The sequence below is a fragment of the Vespula vulgaris genome, chromosome 2, assembly GCF_905475345.1.
Source record: "Vespula vulgaris chromosome 2, iyVesVulg1.1, whole genome shotgun sequence".
Classification (NCBI taxonomy): domain Eukaryota; kingdom Metazoa; phylum Arthropoda; class Insecta; order Hymenoptera; family Vespidae; genus Vespula; species Vespula vulgaris.
The window spans coordinates 3,366,583-3,383,746 of NC_066587.1; the positions used below are offsets into that span (position 1 = coordinate 3,366,583).

Genomic DNA, 17,164 nt, shown 5'->3' on the forward strand with positions numbered 1-17,164 from the left:
TAGAGATAGAGAGAGAGAGAGAGAGAGAGAGAGAGAGAGAGAGAGAGAGAGAGAGCAAATGGGACGACGACAACCAGCCGGGATTTTCAATTTTATCTTCCAAATGATCAACCAATAAACTTGATTATTGGACGTCTCGTAGCCGGTCACCTGATAGAAAGAAAGAAAGAAAAGGATAGAAAATAGGAAAATTTTGTTCCTCTGAAATACAATGCAAGCGTGGTGATACGAGGCTGAACTCTTCTTCTCAATCTCTTTTCCGGATCTATCCACTTTTCTTCGGGAAATATAACGGTGCAATAACTCGATAATCGGATAAAAGATAGCCACCGGCGGTGTATACCTATGGGAAAAAAATCTTATCGAGGGGTAAAAATTGAGGTTCCCTCAGCTCGAAATCTAATTTGCGCTTATTCTCTCACTCTTTCCTTTTACGAAAAGTTAACCCAAGTGTAACTCAATCTTTTAAAAAGTCATCTTAAACTATAATTTTTCTTCGCTAATTTATATCAATAATGAAACAATTTCTTGATATGAAAAATGATGGGATAGATCTTTCAAAAATATTTATCGAGTGAACTGAAACAACCGTCGATTTAAACGACTAAGATTAAATTTTGATCATTAGAAAGATCATTATCAATATATTATTATTATAATTATATTCATTTTTATCTGATAAATCGATATCATTCAATATTCCTCAACAAATAGCTAATTTCGAGATATGTTATTAGCACGTAATTAAGAAATAATCTGCTTATTTTAAAGATAATTTTATTCCCGATAGTTATCAATTTTATTACGTAAATCAATTCGATTTTTCGTTTATGAAAAATGTATTGAATTCATAACTACTTGCAATGATATATCTAGTTTGACAACCTGTCTGTTTTTTTCTTAAAAAATTGGAAATTTTTATATAATGTTATTAATTGCTTTATTATTAGACTATGAGTCGACGGAAAAAAAGATTTATATATATGTATATATATTTATGATAACCTTTGCAAAAATCATTTACAGAGTATTTTTAACTCGTAATTAAAAAGTTTCTTGTGGTGTAAAAACCTTTTTGAGTGTTGTCATTAATAAATGAGGGAGTGGACGGATTAATCGTATATTACTCTGGCAATTATAAACTTGGATCTCTGCTGTCATGTAAATCTAAAGCAGGTACTCGTGTTATTTATTAAATTCGTCGGTTCGGATTAACGGAGACGAGACGAGAAAAAAGTGAAAGGTTATATTATTTTTTGAAATGGTGAAAATGGAACAAGGGAAGAGAGAGAATAAATTCATATCCGCTTTCTCGTAAACGAAATTCAAAAGTTTTTTTCTTTCGATTGGTCTACGATGCTGTTGCAAAACGGATGCCACTTTGGTGAGGAATGTTTGAATGATATTCCCACCTCTAGTGAAAAGTGAATCCTCTTTCACTTGCTACCACCGTTTGTCATCTATGTACCTATTCATCATAGCCTCCATCGTTCGATCCAGATTTGATGAGAGTTTGGTATTTTTGGACAAGTTGGAGATCCGCCTTTCCGCATTCGCTTCTGAATTGCTGACGTTCAAAAATCGACGAATTGCCATCTAAAAATAAAACAAATTGCAGCTTTTCTATAGGAGAAAATAAAAGATATACTAGAAAGAAAATAATATCAAATATTTTTGTTTTAATTCCTTTCATCTCTACAATTTTTTTTTACGAAAATGATCGTTCTTTCAAGTACTTCTTTTCTTTTTCAAATCGATAGGGATTTTTTGTTATTAGACACTCGATAGATCGTTCGTTATTTATAAGTTTCGATATTACTGTATACAATAACAATAACAGTTGTTATTTCAATAATCAATTGTTTTTATTTATTAATAGCCTGATAGACTTTCTCTTAGAAAAAATGTATCATCTACCGATATATAATGCATTATTCTTCATAATATCAGAAGTAACAAAGTTAAAAAATAATAACTCGTCTCGTATTAACATCGATCGCTTTTATTTATGATTTTAAATATTGTTATCATCCGGTATCATTTTTATCTTTGATATCTCTTTAATTTGTTCTCGGATAAAATAATTAATTTTTTATCTTTTGCATAGAAATGAAAAAAGAAGCAACGAAAATTTGTGATTTGATCGGAGCAAAAATAGATGCAATCTCTTTAGCGACGATTACTGGTTATAAAGGTCATCCCACTCCTTTCCTTTCTTTCTTTCGATAAACGAGCAAAAAGTAGAAAGTGCATACTTCCGAAGCTTCGAAGCTTAATGTACCGTGAATAACGTTTTTTCGATGAGACGTATATATCAAAGAAAGATTTTCCCTATTCTTTTTATACATTTTAATGCTTTTTCAAAGTTTGGAAACGAAATAAAGGATAATGTCTAGTCTTAATGTATCATTGGAATATTCACGATATTTCTATGAGAGATAAGCTTTCATAAGCCAAGAATATCTACAATATACTTAATAATCATTGATAATATATATACATTCTATATATACGAATATATATTCTCGATTTAATCGGATTGAAATCCAAATCCATTCCTTTTTCGAACACGAATATAAATCCCCGTAAATATCGTTGCATTTATTATTATTTTTTTTGTTTTGTTTTTTATTATTTCTTTTTCCATTCTACATCGACTTATATTCGACAAAGGAATTAAGACCTCAATCCGAAGAAATATACGTGATAAAAATAAAATCGAACGAGTTGCAAATTAATTGCGAATGCTGACGGATTTAAACTTAGGATTATCCAAATGTGCGTTACAGACGTACACGAGAATTTCTCGATCTATTCTTTTTTACTGATTTGCATGGACAATGAAATTCATCGTATCGAATATGGATCGGATTACTATTTGATTGCGATGCGAACATATTTTTTCATAAATATTGATTCTACATTACATATTTAATGATGTTGCGAATAACACTCTAATGGCGTTATTTTAGAGAAATTGTTAAAATATTTCTGGAAATATTTCTAAATCATTAAAAAATATTTCTAAAATTGTTAAAATAGTTGTTGAAATATTTTTTGAGAAATATTTTCACCAATAGAAAAAAACTTAAAATTTTTATAGAGCAAAGGTCATTTTAACCTACCTTTTTTTCACAAAATTTTTCATTTTTTAAAGGATAATTTAGTCGAACATAAATAATTTAATCGAATAAAAATAAAACAAATGGTTTTAATCAAATTAAACGAAAAAGTCAAAATACTAAACGGATTATACTAGAAAATCGATCTAATATTAGAAAATTGTACAAATGATGGAAAATTTATCGGTGGTTTCTCATCGTTTTACGGTTTGCTTGCAATTCACCGAGTACTAACTACGAGAGTAAACTCGGCACCTTGCTGAGTGTCTTACCTGTCGATCCAGTTCGGAAGTTTATTCTAGGATACTTCTTGGCAGGTTCTGATCGGACTCGCACTAACCACCATGCTGTAATCGAACTTGGTTACCCATTTAACTTCAGAACAGAAATCTTTAACGCTTCCTCACCCCGAATTGTTGAACAATCCAAATACGAATTTATCGATCCACTTTGAATAACCATGTTAAATTTGTTTAATCGATCATAGCTGATACACTGATGCTCTATTTATTAATTTATTGACTAGTTTAGTATCGTCAAATCAATAGTATACTAAAGTATTTTTCAAATTTATTTGAAAAGGTAATATTCACTCCGTTAATTACAATATTGTTTTATCATTATATAATATTATTTATTTTATCATTATATATTGTTTATCATTATAATATTGTTTAATCATGTATATAATTACGATATTATTTTACTATTCATTACGTTATTATTTATACGTTATGTTCACTATTTTTCTTTTATGATAAATTGATCATAATTCGTACTCTATCATATCTCTTATTATATTTATTACGTTTCTAAGAACGAGTAACATCAGTATTGTCAAGAAAGTGATATTACAAAGTAGATACGTTCGTTATATTTATTTGTCTACATTTTATATCGAAAGTTACTAATTATAAGCGCGAGGTATTATTTCACTTATTCTTGTATTAAACAAGTAAATAGAGAAAATTGTCACGAGATAGAAAATGAAAACCACTTGCTTCTCTTTCTCTCTTTCTTTCTCTCATATTTTCTTTCCTTTTTTCACTAACACCTGTTTTATCGAGTTCGAGGTTGTATTAAAACTCTCTCACGAAGCGAATAATAAATACATACTGCTGAATATATTCATTTTCTAACGATAATGCAGGAACTTGTTTGCAGAGAATAGTTTCATGTGGATAATATCGAGCAGCATAATACTATGTGTTATGTTCTATAAGTATCGATTGAAAAGTGTACACGAAGGGAAATTTAGAGATTGCTTGATAAAAAAAGTCAAAAGGATTTTAATTATTTCAGTTCTATTACTATATCCCGATCAATAATTTTACTTAACGATAAACAAAAATTCATATTTATAAATATAATATTTCATTACATTTTTTCTCATTCAATTAATATTCGATATTGCACAATTGTCCTAATATCAAATCAAATTTGCTTCTTTTTTCGACACAATCACCGATGAATATACATGCATCAATATAACAACTTTCAAAAAGGATCGTTCCACGAATACATGCATAACTCTAGGCTACCGTTGCTATCCGCTCGTCAAACGTTTATTGGGTCACGGGCTTTCGCTGCAGTGCTAGAACTCGCGTGGTCTCCATAGGCAGGTAAACGAGCGTACGTGCGTCAAACTTGAACATGTGTATATATATGAATATCGTAGGACTTCGGCGTGTCGTTTGTATATGTCTTGTACAAGAGAGAGAGAGAGAGAGAGAGAGAGAGAGAGAGAGAGAGAGAGAGAGAGAGAGAGAGAGAGAGAGAGAGAAAGAGAGAGAGAAAGAGAGAGAGAGAGAGAGTCATGCGCGACCCTTAGAAATCCTCCCTCTGATACGTGCTCGACGAGAAATCTCTATTTGAACAGCCGCAGATGCGTTTCCTCGTTGCGAAACGAGATATACCATCTCCATCGTTTCTGCGGACAATCACCACGAGATATTTTGCCTCATAGATTCCAACAAATTGATACGATGTATTCTAAAATTTCAAACGATCGTAGTAATAAAAAACAAAACGGATATATGAGCCTGAACTATCGGATAGGATCCTATATTCATAAAAAACGAACGAGTGATTGTTAAAGTTCTTAACTGTTATTCTTTATTTTCTTTTTCAATGTATATAAACATAATGATCCAAATCTATTTTTTATAGGATATAAATGACACTGCAGACATACACAATTTATTTTTACAGACAATTTTCTTTTATCTTAGACTTCGACAATATCAGTATCCATTTTAAATTGTAACTTATACTTTCAGCTAAATTTATATATATATATATATATATATATATATATATATATATATATATCATAGCAATTTATCGGTATATTCAAATGTGAATACGAAAAATATATGATACGATTGAAGTCTTTATTCTACGAAGAAAATCGTAATAAGAAATTTCCTGGGGTAATGACTAACAATAAAATGTAAATGATTATCAATTTTTTTATATCTCGTGATAACGAGATTGTGATAATCGATGGAAGATCTCGATCGTTTTTCTTTCTTTTAAATATTTAGCTTATGTGAATACATGCGTTCGTTCTTTAGTCTAATTTTGATCAGATATAAATGATTTAACGGGATCTATATAACAAATTTTCGCTTATTAAAGGAAAGATGTTACTCTAATAAATATTGCATTAAAATTGTTTCTCTAAAGAATTATGTCTTTTTTCCATCTTTTTCTATTTTTAATATCGACCCGAATAATACTTGACTTGCGTAAGGATTAGAAACAATTTATAATTTCCTTTTGATTTTCCTTTGTCTTTTACCTCCTTTTATCTATTTGTAAAAAATTAACATTTCATTGGTTCTATCGTTTAAAAAATTCAAAAGGGTTTCAGCGAAGACATTTTCCAGAAAATTTTAATAAAGCTACGCGAATGTTGCAAGATTACTCGGTAATATTAAAGATTTTTAGATGAAAAGAGAGAGAAAGAGAGAGAGAGGGAAGGATGGTAGGAGGGAGTCAGAGGTGGTAGCGCGTTAAGAAGGGTCGTTTTTGACGTACTGTAAAGTAGATTTCTTAGCTGGATAAAGTAACGTCAAATAGGAGATGAATAAACGAAGCAACCACACTACGAATGAAAATCTTCCATTGAACGAGAAAGCCATTGAAATGGAATATCCGCTTGTAGCTTTTCGACGCTTTATTTCTCTTCATGTGAATGTACTTGAACATACTTACACGTATAGTAGACGCCTATAAGCAAATATCCGAAGTAAAGAATGTATCTATATTCATAGCCATATCTGATGTAATAAAACTTGGATGACCCAATAAACATTCGATGTCTACTTAAATAGGATGATATCGTATTGGTTATTATATTTCACATACCGAAGTATATCTACGTATATTAGAGCATTTAGAGTATGAAGAGTAAATCTTAAATTCGTTCGATATTGAAGACGGATAGGAGACTAATATTTCTTATTATCTCTTTTTATTAAATTATATAAATATTCAAAATATATCGAGAGGTTCGTTTAGTTCGAAAAAGAAATATCTGACTGATAAGTCATTAAGAAAATAATGTAGAAATTGATTAAACAGTCTTTTTCGTAATTTTTTCTTTTCTCTTTTTTCTCTTTATTTCATACATCTTTAACGATATATTTCTCTGAAGAACTTTTTAATATTTTAGAGGAGATTAATCTTAATCTTATATTTATAACATGAGCGTTATGATTTAATTTTTACAAATAAATGATGATTTAATAGAGAGAGAGAGAGAGAGAGAGAGAGAGAGAGAGAGAGAGAGAGAGAGAGAGAGAGAGGTAGAGAGACAAAACTACAAGTCGTTTCTTTTCGTTATTGCAACGAAGATGAAGTAGAAATAAAAAGAAAAAAATCGACAAACAGACAGCTTGCAGCTGTAAATAGGGTCCACGGTTGTTTCTATCCCGCTGGTTGCATCTGCTCCCACCTCTTTCTTTTCTCTCTCTCAAGCAAATGCACGGCAACAGAGATAATCTTCCGTGTTTGCACATCTGTTCATATTCTATCTTTCTTCTCGATGCATTCGCCTTTTGCCCGTTCCACTTGTCTATTCTACCTCGCAAAGTTTTCTGTTGTCCTCCGTATGTGTAATATCGAAAATAGTGTCTATCTACGTGACTCTTCACATATTTGCTCGAGATGAGAAAATATCGCGTAGCCATCGAAAGATAAATTCACTCGATAACAATTGAATTGTCTTTTCCAAATTTATGTAGATACGATCAAATATCTCTAGTTCGTCGCTATAAAAATATACGATAGCGTCTGTGTATGTACTTAGATACATAACAGTATGTATGTAGTTCGATAATATAATCTAAGAATCGATAGAAAGAGTAGTGGGTAGTTGACAAGCCATAGTGAATCGATAAAATTAGAAAATCGCCGACGATGCATATGTGTCACGAAGAAGTTTTCAATGACGTACGACTTTCATTTGGTTGTTGTTATTGTATGTACCTTAGCGTGACAGTGCTCTGGCTGGGTGCCAATCTTCACATCTCATTCCTCCCTTTCGTGTTCTATTTAAACTGCATCGTAGTTCACGCTTCTTTACTCTGCGATAACTCTTATTCGTGATGATCGCTAGCTGCTTCAAAAACCTACACTTTTGTTATTTGCAAATCGTTCTATTCATTTCATTCATTCCAAAATGTAATTTGTTTCTTTTTTTATAGTGTATATCCAAATAACAAGATTTTCTTTTCTCCAGGTACTCATGTCAGAACTCAAATTATCTCGGAACAGATGTTAAAGAGGTAAGTGTAAGAGAAATGATTTACTTGTATTTTTCAGTTTTTAAGATTATTCAGAATGAACGTAAAAATAGACATTTTTCTTCGTTATTCTTAATATTTACACACACACAGACATATATAAAATAAATAAATATATAAATGATCTCTACGATTACGATTAATTACATACCGTCTTTTTTCAATCAAACAAAACTAAACAGTTTCATTTTCATTTCATTCTGAAATCAATATTTGCTGAGTTGACTATAGATATTGACTCTACGGTACGCTCGATCGTTTTCTTATCCTATTCAATTTCTACGGATGCTCGTACGTTGTCTCTTTGTTACTTTTTTTCCTTTTTCCTTCGAAACATTCCCTTCGGGCAAAAGAACGCTCTCAACGATAAGTAGAAACCACTGCAAATTGAAGCGAAGTGGCCAATGCTCTTAACGCTAAAAGAACTTTTTTCCTACTTGCCACCCAAAACAAAAGCGTTCAATATGAAATAAGATTTTTTGCATGAACATTTATTCGTTGGTACCATGGAAGCATTATTATTAATTTTTTTGTCGACACTCTTGACACATGAATGATATCGAATACTCGCTCTTCGTTTCTTCTCTTTTTTTCTTACTTTTTTATTTTTTTTTAAATTTCTTATCTCTATTTTGTTCGTTCAGAAAGATAATGATTGCATGAATTCTTTTCATGCATTCCTACAATCGAGTTTTTCTGACTCGCAATTCAAATATTAATTTTATGGTTACTCGACAGTAGAGACAAAAGTTCTTTTATACAAAGATTTTTTAATTACCGATATTGATAGAAAATTTCGATATCTCTTTTTTTACAATTCTTTTTTTTCGTTTAAACTTGCTCACGTTTCGTGTAAACTACGATATTACGTATATGTTTCCTCTACATGGCATGCCTAATTAAAAATCGAACTCTCCGTTTTTTTGTTCCGTTTCGTATATCTCGGTCCATTACGTAAATTAGTAAGAATGTCAAGCGCACTTACCGTGATGACATCGATAATTAGCATTATGGCTTTTTGTCATGCGAACGAAATGAGTTTTATCGCTGGTAATGATCCAAGTAATATCGTACGTGCTTGATTTTGATCTAAGCATTGCGAGATTGGAAAAAATTTCTTGCATTACGTATGATTCTTTGGCATATCGGTAGGGCAAAAGTATATTATAATAATATAATCACAAAGATTCAGATCTATTTGCCTGATAAATACATAGAGAACGAATTTACTATACCATGCAATAATTGTAGCAATTGACATTAATATGTAATAGATTTGGTGATGGATCGAAACGAGAGTAATGGGAATATTTTAGCGTTAGTGTTAGAAAGATCTCGTTGGTTATTATTTATCCAATTTGTTTCTTTTTCATTGGATTTACTCGAAAACTAAAAGCCTTAACAATTATTATTGATCGATGTCGGATTATATCATGGTCGATGATATAGTAGGTTGTAAATGGAAGCAATATGACAAGTTGACGTTGTTATTAATACTCATTGTATTTCTATAAATTTATAGATTATACAATCACATTTACAATAACTTAATCATTTGATTATTCAATATACATTATTATCGATTAAAATTAATATTGCTCGGATCAATGAATATTCGAAGTTTTTAGTTGTTTCTTGATAGTTATTCATTTCTTCGTTTTTCATTTTAATTACATCTTCGTTATATCAATGATGAATTTAATAATGATCCTGCGCGAATTGGAATCATAAGTGAGGAAGATATATACGCTATAACGTTTTAAAGACTAGATTGTTATATCTAAATCGTATCAATTTCAGTGCTGAAATTATACGGGGGTTTAGATCTAGCTGCAAGTACAATCATTCTCATGTTGTCTATCAATCGTATCTCGTCAGCTTTGATTATCTTTGGTTATCGTTCACTACGATCTATTTTGAATAGAAACTGATCTCTCTCTCTCTTTATTTATCTATCTATCTTTCTTCCTTTATCTCCTATATCCACACATTTTAGCTCACGATAAATTTTTCTTCCACCGATCATTATGAATCATTAATTAATGTATGTACATTTTGTCAAAAATTTTCTAGGTTCGTTAAAATTATTTACCATAAAAAACTGATATAGGTATATCGTGTAAAAAGAGGCGGCACGATTTTTAACGACCCCTAGTGATAAATATTTATTGCAAAACAGAGAAATTTATCTGGACCCAAAATTAGCGAGTAATGGAATATTTTATGAAATTAGGTGTTCCTGTAAAATCGCAAAATTAACCTGAGTATGCTAAACTTAGTTAACACAACATGTGAAAATGGAGATTCAATAGGTAATGTTGGATACAGTTCACAATGTTCATATGCATTGTGCATGAATAATAAATTGTTCATTTGTTTTATCTTGACAAACGTATAAGTTACTGAACGCACGCACTTCCACCATCTCTTCCATTTTCTATTCCCAGTATATTTTTGTTCTTCTTTCCTAATGAAAAATTTGTAACGACGATTTGTATTTGCGTTGTATTTTTCAATTTCAAAGTAATTTATAATTACAATGAATATAATAGATTTGTTTCAATGTTCACGTTGAACAGATTAATAGATTAAATGTGCTAGAACGTAAAGCTCTTGCATCGTTTTCTATGATTCCTCGTCCATCGGTCCTATTGTCCCATCGATTTCTATAGTTTCGTCCTTAGAGAGAACAGTTAGAATGTAACAAGGAGATTCGCGAGAAATCGGCTTGCGTTTAGCCACAAGAACCAGCTCAGGTGGTGTGTAGTCCAGGACAATCTGATTTGTACCGTACTTGTAAATCTCGAAAATAAATTATTCGAGAGTAAGTAAAATACCTTTGGTTACTGATTAAAACCGAAAATCAATGCGACCTTTTTATTATTTATAACGTCGGAAACGTTTTATCATCGACGGCAAAATAATTTTTAATTATCATATAATCAGCTGAATCGAACCAGAAATGATCGAAGTATTCATTATTTATAAACGATTCTCATTATACTTATCTGTTCCCTACACCATTAATGTACTCTCCATCAATCAATCGATGATCGACGAATAATCGAGTCGAAAGATAGAAGGGGAGATAAAATATTGTATATATTATTTTTAATATATCGTATATGGAGAAAACGATTAAATTCACGTTCATGCTCGTATTCTAAATTATTTCATCCGTTACATAAAGTCAGAAATCCCTAGAGCGTATATTTCTAAATTTTGACGGTGGTGTGTATGTAACTTACACATATATTGGATGGACTACGGACAGCTTGCTTCGAACTAATCCAGATGCGATGATAAATTAAACTGTTTCAGAGAGTTTAAACGAGGCTTAATGTAGCGCTATTCGTCGACGGGAGCGAGTGCAAATTGCGATGTCGCATCGTAATAATTCTCCTTCTGTATCTCTCTCCCCTTTCCTGTCTCTTTCTTTCTCTTTCTGTTTCTCTCTCTCTCTCTCTCTCTTTCTTGTTCTCTTCTTCTTCCTATTTTTTTAACCAAACCATGCTCTTCCAATTTATGTCTGTCTTCGTTTTTAAGAGAATCCACTTATCTGAGAAAACATAGAACTTGCTTTCTTGTTTGGTGTATTATTACGTGGTTCAGTCTTGCTTGAAAAACCGCTCAATTTGGAGGCTGACGTTTTTCGGTAAAGCTTAAAGATAACCATGGTTTTCGAGGTCCGAGGCAATTAATAAAAAATGCAAAAAAATATGGCTACGATGGACGAAAAAAAGAACGATACGATTTTGCGGTATTTTTCGACAAAGCTTTTAGATCCACTTTTATCAGAATTTCGATAGCGTTAAAACCAATCTATTTTGATAAAAACAAGAACGTGTCTTTAAAAAATATTTCTCGATGCGAAATTTCTTCGTAACCTTTTATTGCGTTGTGAGCCTTTTATTGCACTGTTTAAGCTTCCAAAGAATTGGAGATAAGTGAGGAAGTTTTATTTTTTAGCATTAAAACACGATTCATGAAGAAGTTAAAATCGACGAGTTACTTTTGTCAGCGGAACCGTTAACCTCGTATTGTCCAGAATTATTTGTGACTCGAACTTTCTTCAATCCTTCTTTCTCTTTCTGTCTTACCCTTCCGTACTATCCGATAAAGTTTATTTTTATTTCATTGATTTTTAAGTTTGTGAGAAAATCCGTGACAAAACAGACTTTGAATGAAAAATAAACTTTTTATCTTGCTTATAAAGATAAACTGTTATATCGAGTAAGACTGATTATTCTTTTTTTAGACGAAGATAAGAAAGAAAAAATAGAGGGCCACGAATACAATAAAATGTTCTTGATCGAATAAAATAGTAGAATATCTTAAACATAGCCACAGCGATGAAGAAAGCTTAAAACGACGCGCTTCTCTGGTAGACTAATTTCTTTCGTCGCTCTGAATATCTTCATCAAAGTTCTCCCTCAAATTCCTTCATCAACGCCAGTAACGTAACAGGAGTAATGCGAGTAATGCACTCGACGCTCGCAGCATGTCTTTTCACGAATAAAACGTCGACTGCACACAATCTTCCAACGGATTCCGACTGCAATGGCTTTCTCACGTTTACGTCAATTTTGCGGGATGATGATATTCTAAAGGTATTCGAGTATCTCGTGTCAAATTTATCATAGCTAAAAATTTTTCTAGGCAATCACCACGATCGCAGAAACTATCGAATAACGATAATAATTAAAATAACTCGTTCGACATTTTCCGTCAACTTTCGTTGATAAATTAAAGGTAATAACTTAACGGTGTTGGAATATTTGAGAAGTTGTCGGTTTGTTGCACCAACTGACCAGTCAGCTTAGCTAGCCACGGAGTCCTACGAGTGGCTAGAGCTCACGCTCTATGTATAATAGTTATACGCAAACGCTGTATTATAGAAGTGCTCGGCATATCTGGGAAATTCATGAAATACCGGGACCAGCTGGCTATGGTCAAACGTCAAAGCTAGTTTCCTCTTCTCTCGGTCTCCTCTTTCCCACCTCTAACTCCTCCCTATTTCTCCCCTTACACTTTCTCTACGAGTCCTACCGGAAGTTTCCGCCTTTTACGTCATCGTCCTTCGCTCCTCGGCTTCCTGTTTCGTTGCCTATGGCCTCTTCCTGCTCTCGCCTTTGCAAACCGACGCTGTACGAAAATTAATGTAATCGCAAATGCGCTTTTACCTGATTCTAGAACATCGGACTTTCCGGTTTAAATGTTTTCAGAAACATTCATGAAGTTTTTATGTACAATTATTTAAAACGAAAATAGAATTTTACTTATTAAATTATCTCGGTATCTTGTCATATATTCGGAATATATCTTGCTAAATTTTTATCAAGCATACGATATTTTCCAATTTGTAATTTAGACGAGGAAATTACCAAAGATTTGATTATAGATGATAAATTTAATCGTCATTGGAAATCAATCGATATTTTTTCCACGCAATAGCTTTTCCACTGCGTATGCATTTGAGGTGTTTGTTGTAAGTAATTTTTATTCCTGGTGCATAGCACTGCTTGACAGTTACAAAACGGTCATATATTATAAACCACTAGAATGTGATTTAAATTCAGTCCTTGTAGCTTTTCCGTGTATCCGAGAATACTGTCGTCGTTACCGTTTCACATGAAGTTTGTGAATCCAGTTCCGATAAATTATTTGATCTGAAAGAGTTGACCGACTCGCTCGCTATGCGACCGATGGACCTTTCCGATAAATTATTATATTAATATATCGTTAAATATCTCGACTTGTCCTCCTATATTAATTTTATATTTTATATTTTATATATGATGTTTGGAATACGTATGTATAATTTCAGGTATAATTTCAGATGTTTATCTTAAACGACTATTATAGATCATTCGACTTTTTCTTTCCAATTTAATTTCTTTCTATCGTGGAAATGACACGTTGTTGGCTGATTTTCTCAGGAAAAGAAACGCCCGCTGAATTAGCCGGTGGTTTCAACAAATAGGATGCAATTCTAGTAGCTTCAGTTAAAGCGGCTTAGCAGCGCTTGAAACGAGACGAAACAGGCATGTCATCTATTTTCCGGACGACATACCACTCCACCTCTCTCATTCTTCTCTTTCATTCTCTCCTCTCTCATTTTGCCCTTTACTCGGAGTTGGTACAGTATGTTGGGCCAACCGTTGTTATATTATCTATGTCACAGCCAGTTAGATTAGAAACTTCGCGGATAGAAATTTATCGAATTATCAATTTATCAACTTTCCTAGGCTATGCTTGTGACTAAAAATATACCCTTAAAATGTAAAATTTTGAATTACCAGCATCGGCGACGTTTCAAATGTTTCTGTAAAAGAGGATAGATAGATAGATACAGTAGATTGGAGTTTGCTTTTTGAAAGATAAAAATTCTTCTTCGCAAACGTCAAGTATTCCTGTAGGTATTCTCTCTCTCTCTCTCTCTCTCTCTCTCTCTCTTTCTGCTTGAAAAAAGGTCAATTTCGGAGATAGAGTATGGGAAAGAAAAAGAGAACATTGGCAGCAGCCCTTATTCGTACGACGTTTTATTCTTCTCCGAATACGTCATATGTCCTCGAAAGATCAACATACGTTCATCCATTATACATTACCACTTCAGCACCAAGCTTCCTTCATGAATTCTTTCGAACAGCGAGATTACGTGTCGACTGGTGCTTTTCGTCTCTTTCTCTCTCTCTCTCTCTCTCTTTCTCTATCTCTATCTCTTTTGTGATAAAAATAAAAAAAAAGAAAAAGCAAACTTGAAATGAACGAATTGCTTTCATCTTCACGATATCCTTCAATGTTCGATGTCAATAAATTACTTTTCGTCTGACTTCTTCTCCGTATATTTTTCCAGCAGAACTTTTGAGATTATCAATTTATTATCTACGTGTCTCTTTTTTAATATCTCTAATAATTCGACAAAATAAAGTTGGCATATTGCGAATTATTTCGTTTTGAAAAAGAAAGAAAAAAGAAAAAGAAAGAATCAAAAAGAAAGAAAAAGAGAAAAAAGTACGTAAAAAGCTATACGAAAGTATTTCGTGTTCAACGATAACAATTAAATCGATTCTATCTTGAGAATTGTCGAATATCGGATTTTGGAACATGGCCATTATTATTAGTTTATTGTTTTTGAGAAAGTTGAGACGTGAGTATACGGAGAAATCGTAATGGTCACGTTCTTGGAAACTTCGTCTTCAGTTCGAAGAGCGCTCAGATACAACGTGCTTGTCTAGCTGTATGTTACCATCGAGAAAGTTCTCGTTTGTTAAATATGATTCGTAGGGAATAGTAAATAGGCATCGTCAGGCTTTATGTTCGTTATAATTTAAAAAATTTCATGGTATGAACATAATTACTATCGTTAAGCCTTAAATCGCATTTTCAAAAGCACTCACCGAGTGCCTTCGATAGAGGAAATATCATCTGACTTGGAATAAGATATATGAGCAAATAAATCATTCCAGCAAGAATCCAAGAAGCTTATAACGAAGAGGGACGTGGGAAGGTCGGGGTTTAGTAGAAAAGGTAGGACATGCTTAACGTAAAATGAAAATAAAAATATCGTAAAGTGAAATAAAAAAATCTCTCTAATGTTATCCTAGAAACTTTAATTACGCGTGTTCTTAAAGATTTTTCTTTTTTTTTTTGTAGGTAATCCGTATTAATTTGAAAATAATTGTTTCAATTAGCTCTCTCGTTTCAATTTAACATCTAGATTTTTTTTCTTCCTCTCATTCTTCAAGAAAAACACATCACGTGCTTATTTTCCTTCATCTGCAAATGGTTGGAAATCTACAAAGGATACGTCGTTTGGTAAATCTTTCACGAGATCATAATTTAGGCTAGTTGAGACAATGAACTAGTATTAAGACTCACCATCCGCTATCTCCCTTGTCTCTACACGACCAACCGTTAAGTTCTTGCATTTTCCTTCCTTTCCACGTTTAAAGATTCATCTCCTTTCATTATTCACGTGCGGCTATGGTACTCTAGCGCAATCACGTGACAGTATTTTTAAAATTCAAAAATATGTAAATTAATGAGAGAATTAAAAATTAACATAAAATAGTTACTTCAGAGAGAATTTTATGCGGTTATAAAAACTAAAGCAAACGAAATTTTATTACTTGAAATACTATCTACCAATTATTATCGAATAAAGTATTATCGAGTAGCTGATCAAAATAAAATGTAGACTTATTCTGAATGTAAAGTACTTTTTAATTTTTTAAATAAATTACCTAACTGTGTGCGTTCGATCTTTAATGAAATTACCATAGCAAACATTATCGTTTTTATTGATATAAGTTATGTCGTTCTAGATGACATTCATTCTGTGCGTTTTCCTTATCCAAAAAGCGGTACAGCGATTTATGCTTTTCGTACTGGATATATAATTTTCGTACTTGGAGAACTCATTCGTGATGCTTTAAAAGGTCGATTTCTGTATTAATAAATTCCGGATATTTCATATCCGAGGTTGCACGCACACAAATGTCTTGATAATCTCTAATTATCAAGACTGTGGGAATTAATGTATCTACGAAAGCTCGAGTACGCATATTACCCAATATAATCTACTGTAGCAAGAGCAATATAATCCTGATTAAACGGAAGTGCAGAATTTCCCAGGAAGCGTCGCTCAAAATGACCGGCATCGAATCATGCAGAGACGATCAATGGATACGTTTGACTACAGCGAATACAATGAAAAGCTAAGCTACAAGTTAATAACAATCCTTTCATTATCAAACTATTCATATATGAGTAATACTTCATTTTTCTATTATCGTTGTAATATTATTTAGTCGATTATTTTATTGTATTTACGTTATTATTATTTTATAAAATATTGATGATCGAAACTTACACAATAAAGTCCGATATTTCAATTGAATTCATGGATGTATCATCGGTGAAATAATAAATATTACAAAATACAACTTTTCTATCCGTTTAGCTTCGATCACGATACTGTCGAAGAACTATATTTCATATTTTTTCAGCATTTGCATTATCGACGTTATTCGTTTCATCAGCTGGCTTTCGAAAAGTGAAGGAGTGATAAAAAATGTTTATTCTTGACGTCGTAAGTATAAAATCGTCGTGTAAAACGAATGGAATATTCTAGAAAACAGAAATGATGCATTTGGGACATGTTTGATCGAAGGAAAGTCATAAATAAAGGAACGCTATCAAAGATGGAGAGGATGCTAAGGGTGAACG

At 32.3% G+C, this 17,164-nt stretch overlaps 1 protein-coding gene across 13 annotated transcripts in view; it reads left to right on the top strand.

Moving 5' to 3' along the window:
• LOC127072822 (uncharacterized) overlaps positions 1-17,164 on the top strand; it is a 224,804-nt gene that overhangs the window by 92,701 nt on the left and 114,939 nt on the right. For 11 of the 13 annotated variants that reach the window (XM_051013579.1, XM_051013583.1, XM_051013584.1 and 8 more), the window contains one exon: positions 7,870-7,915. The exons of the other annotated variants lie outside the window; for them this stretch is intronic. The gene's annotated coding sequence lies outside the window, so the exon portion shown is untranslated. The remainder of the gene's footprint in view (positions 1-7,869; positions 7,916-17,164) is intronic. 13 annotated transcript variants of the gene reach the window in all.